This window comes from Alosa sapidissima, chromosome 2, assembly GCF_018492685.1.
Source record: "Alosa sapidissima isolate fAloSap1 chromosome 2, fAloSap1.pri, whole genome shotgun sequence".
NCBI lineage: Eukaryota > Metazoa > Chordata > Actinopteri > Clupeiformes > Clupeidae > Alosa > Alosa sapidissima.
In genome coordinates this window covers 29650007-29658279 of record NC_055958.1, presented here as the reverse complement: position 1 = coordinate 29658279, position 8273 = coordinate 29650007, and positions in this window count along the sequence as shown.

The following is an 8273-nucleotide window of genomic DNA, read 5'->3' as shown; positions in this document are numbered from 1 at the left end:
TTTTTATTTTTTCACCTGCTTCCGACACACACCGCCGGGGAAAAGAACTTTTTGAAGCACTGGCCTTTCAGCTGAGGAGGCTTTTGAAGACGAAGGCAAGGGATGTTTGTTGGTATGTGCGTTACAGTAAAGGATCCACAGGTGTTGGGGGAGAGAGAGAGAGTACACACCCCAGGGGAAGAAGTTAGGCTCAGCCACATCTTGAGAGATGTGGCAAACTGCCACTCATGTATTCTTCAGATCATGTTATGGGAGCACTTCCTGATGAACTGCTAAACATCTACATATTGCTTAATTCCCCACATTTTGGTATATCAGACTTGATTGTAATAAGGCTATCGGTGGGGAAGTTCAGTTTGTCCTGGTTCAGTTGTATTTTGTACCAGGGTGAATCTGGAGTGTCCCATGGAGGAGACCCCCTGCATACAAACAATTATCACCTCAACCTGAGCTGATTTTCTTTAGATAACATGGTAGGATGACTAATTAATAAAGTCAGCGAGATGTCCCCTATTAGCAATCAGTGGGAGAAATATTAGCTTTCCTATGATAGTCCAGAGATGACTAAAAAGATGGTTGTTTTTTGGTGGCAGACCATGTGAATTTGCAGATGAAAGGGTTCACAGAAGTTAGTGCACTTAACACAGTTAGCATATGTCCTTGAAGACTTCCAACTTTACTCCATGAGGAAGAAAAGAATGCACTTCCCTTAGTCAAGGTCAAGATATGATTCTCAGTCATTGATTCAAGCAATCACCTAGGTTGTGTATGTTTACCTGCCCACTAAGATTGCTTTCTATTACTTAATAATATATTTATGTCACACGTGGACGAGCATTTAATTGCATAGTAAAGGGCATTTTCTTTAGTGTTTTATACAAATGTCAAAGCAAGTCTCGGGAGTGCTTCAGGAAGGCATCACTGGCACTGACCTAATCCAGGGCATTGACATTGATGAGGGGAGAAGCGGGAGGGACGCTAGAAAATAGCCATGTGTTCTAATTTATTATCTCTTAAATAAATATTCTGCATCACAACATATTGAAGGGCATTTTGTTATGAAAGAAAATATGCTGACAGACAGTTTTTAACTTATGAAACGGTATGTGAAGTTGCTGAGCCCATCTTTTTAGCCAGCCAGCCTAATGCCATATTTGAAGTGCAAAGACACATTTTAAGGAATAAAATGGCACAGATTGTCTTTTTATTCATTTACACAGTGTATCTAGGCTACATAAGGAGAGCCTGAAGGGATATTGGGTCATTTTAATACTATGGCTATTTCGGGAATTACAAAAATCAGTATGCGCTGCAATCAATATGCAGCCACGGGGAATGACCGAATTGCATGATCTACACTTTGCGTTTTGTTAATCTTCATGAAAAATATGAGTGTGACTGGCGGGCTATCTCTTAATGCAAGGATTGTGTCATATAATGTAATTTTATGATGATCTCATACGTGTCCATGGGTGTTATTCGCAGATGTTCAGGCGCAATATCTCATTAAACCATATGGTTCGCTCGCATGTTGTAGCTGTGTTCTTTCAGCAGAGCGCAAATCGGCCTGACAGGATGTTGTCAATGTTACTCTTCCAAAACGTTCTTTAACCCTCTCCTCCTCCTCTCTGACCTCCAAAAACAAACTCTAATGGGTTGTGATGCATCCCTCTCGACCCGCCGTCTAATTAATGCAGATTTTCACAGATTCGGAGGAACAGAATCTTTCATCCGGTGGGCTGCATGCTCTTCTTTGACAAGGGGTCACGGGGTCGTGCTCACATGCGATTATCGGACTGGCAGTCATTAGGAAGCAGCTTGCCCCGCGCGACCGCCACCTCACTGAAGAGCGCTCGACTCTATTTCACGCGGCTGCCCCGCTCCTCGGAGAAGCCCGGACTGTCACGCACTATCCCGCCACCATGTCCAGATTTCCAGGCATCCCTGGCCGATGATTAATTGTTAGCGACTGGCAATAAAAAGTCCGGCGAGGCCAGCTGCTTGCTGAGGTTTGCGGGATTAATATAATGGACGTGCCTTGGGCTGCCAACTCTTGCCTCCCACAGGACAGTTCTTCAGACGCGAGCAAGTTTGGGGTGTCTCAGATTTTTTAAAGCGACTTTATCTGCCAGATAACTTCATAAAAAATTAAATAAATAGGCTATAGACGACATTATTTTGCCAGGCTATTTACCTTACAAAAACATTTGAAAAGGCCAATCGTTTTTTAAAAAAAGAAAAAAGATGAGTCACTATACGCATGTCTACGCTATAGCCTAAACTATGAATATGACAATAACAATTTCTAAAATCTTAGTGTGCTCCTTTGTAGCCTATTGAATAAAAGAAAGCTTTCTTCTGCTTGTCCGGGGTGGAACAAAAATAATTTTCAGTGGGATCCCTCTGAGCTATTTTGCAAAACAAAATGAAGCAGCCAGATCTTATTGAAAATATAGTGCAGTGAGACGGAAATTTATTAACTGGCACCAGCTAATGCGTGCATTATTCATTTCTGGTGAGCATGAAAAATGATTTAAAGAAGTCTGAAATTGCAACGGCAAAGGCTGACTGCACAGTGCCCCGACTTGTTCATTTGCCATCCTTCAGAGAGGCGGAGGAGAGGGATCCGCTCTCTGGACGGACTCGGCAGTAACAGCTGTGCACTTCTCACACGGGGGTGGCCACTTCTCCGGGCGGTGGGTAGTCTGGGAAGCAGATGGGGAGACACATCAGTGCTTTGCTCGGCTTGCGCGCACCGTTCCCGCGATTAAAACACAATATCGTCTACATTCGGCGAAGCAAGGGGCAGGCCCACTGGGGCATCTAGCAGTGGGACTGTTGTTGGGGTTTGCAGGTGCAAGAGAAAAGGCTCACTTTACAAACACAGGGGGCCGCGGCATTGAATGCATCTTCACATGGGTTGTTGGTGCCGGTCAGGAACGATTCCTTTTCCACTTCTCTGTATTTTTCGACTCCCTATTCCCTTCTCAAACGGCTCTCTTGAGTGCAGTCAGAACTGAGCATGAAACGCTGCCAGTGGCATATGGCTTTCCACTGCGCTAAACATTCATTCAAAAGACAGGTTCATCAGTCATTGCGGAAGCCCGAACGAACGCGAACTCCTGATGGATGGCTTTTTGGGCTTACCTGCTGCTCGTACATTACCTCTGAAACACAGGTTTCCCCCAAGCCCACGACACCGGAAAACTGCAAACCGCGGAATACTCTGCGCGCAGCATACAGGCAACAGGAGACAGGTTAGGGGCAAAATAATAAATACGCTTTTAAAACCCAGTGCAAGGAACCCAGGGTCAGGTCTGTACAGGCCAATTATGGCACAGCATCTGTCGTATAGAGGGGAACACGTGCACAACTTCCGAATTATTTGGGCAATTAAAAGAGGAACGCTTTCGTTCAAATGATTCCTTACAGAACAACCTGCAATGAGGAGGCGCACAATCTCGCCATTTAGAGTAGGACAAATAAGGGCGTTCTTGGGGGATCTATACTTATTTCAGTGGCGGGCGTCTGGGCCTTTGTTCTTACTTAGGCCTCCTCGATGTTTTTTTCTGCCAAATTTAACAGAAGGCTCAGGGGGTGACAGAGGTCCACCCCGGTCTCACCTTCTGCTGAGTAACTACCCAAGAAAGACAATCAGTCTGAACCCCGCGGTCTACTCCTCAAAGTGAAAATCCTTAATTAGGGGCCGTTTGCACTGTTTTTCCCCCTTCAGGATTGTTAGATCATAAAAAAGCAATTAGACCTTCAAGGCTCAAGTTTAATTCATTTCCCATCGTCCCAGCTACTCTGAAAATATAGCAAATTTGATATAATTTTCATGGGTGCATGTACGCTTAGCATCTCTGATTTTTTTAACAGACAGACTGCGGGTTGAACTAAATATGGCCCTCAGCCTTGTTCATACATTTTCATTAAATAGCACTTTTTCTTATTACAAGGTTGAATAAAGTATATGAAATGATTTGTGACAGGAGACATGAGTAGGCATATGAAAATAAAAGACTATAATTGATTGAAAATAAATATTTCTATAAGAGGCAGCAAATGGGTTTTTTAAAATGAATGGGCCTATTAAAGGTGAATAAAACTTGACAGAGAAATGTTATAAATGACTTATACTGCACAGCTCCGGGGCCTGAAGTCCCTGACAATGCCTGTGAAGGCGCTGTTGGCCATGAAACGACAAGTTCAACATTGCCAGGGCACAAAAATAAGCTTCAAGCTGCGTTGAATGAGGAAACGAATTGTATATCGATGTAGAAGCTTCAACCCAAATAGCATAAGCGTTTAAACTGATGTGAGTGTGTTCTGTATGACTGGCTATCATAGCTTACTCTACTGGATGTTTTAAAGAGGACTTCGAAAAGGGCTAATCTTATTGAATATAAGAAAATATGAGGTCATCTGCTCATATGAGAAAATATGAGGTCATCTGAATAACAAATGTTATATAAAACATAAAAACAAACATTTGTAGAAGTAGCGTATTGCTATGTTTACCTACAACTACTTTTGGTGAGTCAGCCAAGTAGGCTATTCAAATCACCCTAAGTGTTGCTTGAAGAAAATTATATAATTAACACCACCAAAAACAAATAAACGCTGAAATCTGAGCCAAAATCCTCTGGCTTTTTATGTGTTAAATCCCCTCTAAAAATAAATTAATTACAGTTTCACTGGCAGTGTTCTTAGTCCTAAACTAATTATGATGAGTATTATCAGTTTTCAGGAAATTACAGCGGACTCCTGTTTTAGCTATATGTAATATATATATCATACCTTTTCTGAAATGTAGTGTATGTACATGATTTGACACACAAAATGAATGTTAAATTAGCCTAAAATGGATGAAAAGTCATAATATGACATGATGTCAATGAAAGAAAAAGAAGAGTGGAGAAAGTAATTGACAAGTGAAATGAAAATGAATCAGAATACACAAAACTCAATCATGTGTAAGCATCAAATATGTGATTAAAATTCATCTCAAGACTCAGTCAGTCAGCAGACTTTTAATTTGGTTGTGTAACCTCCTAGTTATTGTCTGTAACCCCATGAAATAGCTGTTTGTTGTCCCATCCTCACAGTTTGTTGGTAATCTCTCTGGTAATATCTCGTAATTAGAGGGACATTGGACAGACACAACAAATTCTCTGCAAATCGCTGCCAGGCTTTGCCGGCCAAGAGCTCAACTACCCCGATTCTGCAACCGTTCCACTTAGGCTGCTGTAGTCCATACATTGTAAATCAGATTGGCTAATGCACCCAGCTCAATTATCACACACACACACACACACACACACACACACACACACACACAGAGAGAGAGAGAGAGAGAGAGAGAGAGTTAATTTTGCTGACTTTGATTGTTGTTTTTCCCTTTTATTTCCCCCACACTCAACAAAGTGATCAACTGTCCCATCCCAGATGACAGCATGTGAAATGGGCTAATTTGCATATGCTTGAGGAACTCTACTACATTGCTTTATGTGTGTGACTGACCACAGCCTCCATAAAATTCCCTTTAGCACCAGGGGTTTGGAAACCTTGCTAAATACCGCCGCAACGGCCCTGTCAGCAGACTGCCAATCATCCTACAATCACCCCTGATTAACAACAGCCTCGCTTACTGCTTCAGCACTAGAATTAACCAAGAGCTGTCTCCCAAACAGCCACTTTCTAGTCTCATTTTTAATACATATACATACATACATATTTAAAAAAGTGAAATCAATTTATTTGAGTGTAATCGACCAAGATTTATCTCTTATGTTGAGTATTAAAACTATAGGTTCATTCAAAGCAATTTTAATTTAATGTAACATCTAGTGTAGGCTAAATGATCAAATAAGCAGTGTTTGATATTATCATAAATTAATTGTCATTTAGAATTATTAAAATAAATATTGTCTCTCATCTGAAGTTGACTAAAAGTTGAAAATAACTGAAAATGAAAACTGTATTTCATGCAAAAATAGAATGTAAATCTTTCTTTTATCATAACTACTGTACTTTCATTTAGTATACCCAAATTATTTTTTTACATTCATGGTAAGTTCACCTGGCACCTCTATCTGAACAACAAAAGCAGTCGTAATGGCTGCCAACTGTATACTTTGCAAATAAACACACTTATTTTTTTTTTTCAAAGAAACCCAGCTCAGTTTCACTCCATCTTGCTTGTCCTGTTTTCACAGTCCATTAAATTATTAGCACGGAAAGGAGAGAACACAAAAGCCCTCAGAGAAGAAAGGAGGAGACGTGGCAATCACAGGGTAGAAAGAGAGAGAGAGAGAAAGAGAGAGAGAGAGAGAGAGAGGATCTGGTCTTACAGCAGAATTTGCCTGCTAAAACTTGGGCCGGAGGACAGACCGCAGCAGTAATCTCATGGCGAGTGTTTCAGGGCCCTTGATAGATGACACCACCTGGCCGCTGCCTGAATTCATGAGAGTTGCCGCGCGGAGGAAGGATTTCACTTAAGCCCTCTTTCAGTGAGAAGTAAATGTGTTTTTTTGTTGTTGTTGTAATTAAAGCCACACAATTAACACTGACAAGACCAGGTCATTCGAGGAGCACGACCACTCTACACTCAAATGCACACAGACATTCAAAGCTCAGAATAGAGAGAGAGAGAAAGAGAGAGAGAGAGAGAGAGAGAGAGACTTCTCTGAGGCTCTTACAAGTTAATTCCCAGGCCACTCCGTAAGGGTTTCTGTTATTACGCACTGTGTACAAACCATTACATTCACTTCATAGGAACTTTTACTCTGTGGAATCTACACTCTGCGTTTCAGGGAGTATCCTCTTACTCGATTTCAAAGGGCCTACATTCGGATGAGAAATCTGATATATACATCTCAGTTAAAATGTGTTACTGAGATATCTGTGGCAAAATATTAATACTGGCAATGGAAAAATATTGAATGGAAAAAAGAAAAAAAAATGAACAGTTATTTAAGAGTTCCTTTGTATCTCACTATTATCAATACATTTATTTGATATCACCAGCTCAAAATGTTTCATGAGCTGTGAATAAATGCAAAATTGAATACTGTAAATTAATGTTATTATATATAATTTTAATAGTTGAGTTTACAGAAAATATTATATTACATTTCTGCATTGCACTAGTTATTGTATTCTTGTCCAGTCCCTATGTGAATTTACACAATTTTTATTTGATTCTTCAGTTTTTCAAGTCTTCTTTTGAATCACCCTCCTCAAGAATAGTTATTTATGCACCCTTCTTTTAACAATTCACTGTGTAAATTGTTAGCAGATTCAACACACACACACACACACACACACACACAATGACACAACTGTTGTTAATTTCTTCAGTGGTTTGTGAAAGGCTGTTCTCAGTCTTTAAAAGTTCATTTGAGCACATGCCCTGTGCTCTGAAAGGCTGAATGCAGGTAGAAACGTAAGCAAAGTTGACAAAGCCCTTTTCAAGAGAAGACTGTTCCCTTCCTGACTGCTCAGGCATAAGATTATAATGGAGCTCTCTTCAAATGAAGCACCAGCAGCAGTAACCACACTGAGGACTATTATCCTGACTCTAAAGAAAGAGTTGAAGGGATTTGCAGGTGTTTTTTGTTACATAGTGGCTTTTGAAAGACAAATTGGAATTTGCACTAAAAATGTATTTGTGTAAAGGTGAATAATCTGTATAAATAACACTGTAGAGGAGAGAATAACAAACAAAGATGGCTACGTAGAGTGCTCTAAGAAAAAAAACAAAAAAAACAACAACACATTTTCTCTACAATTCTGTCAAGCTGCTGGAAGTTGAATACTCTGAATCATAAGATGATTGGATAAAAAATAAGCAAATATGAAACTTGATCTGAATGGGAAACATGAACTGAAGTTGTATAAATACATTTATCTAGTTCCTTGGTGTATTTGGCACCAAAACAGTGTGTGTGTGTGTGTGTGTGTGTGTGTGTGTGTGTGTCAGCTGGCCCATAAGGAACAGTTGGAGGAGTGTGTTCGGCCCCTTTGGATGCACCTCTGATGGACAGCACCACCGGAGAGGAACAGAGCGGAGAGGAGAGAGAAAGAGAGAGAAGAGGAGAAGAGGAGAGGAGGAAAGAGATGAGAGGAGAACAGAGAACAGAGGAGCGGAGGGAAGAGGAGAATTAAGGGGAGAGAAAAGGGGGCTGAGACGACAGCGAAAAAGAGAACACAGAAGAGAAGAGGTGAAAGGAGAGTAGAACTAAGGAGAGATGAAATGAGGTGAAACAAAA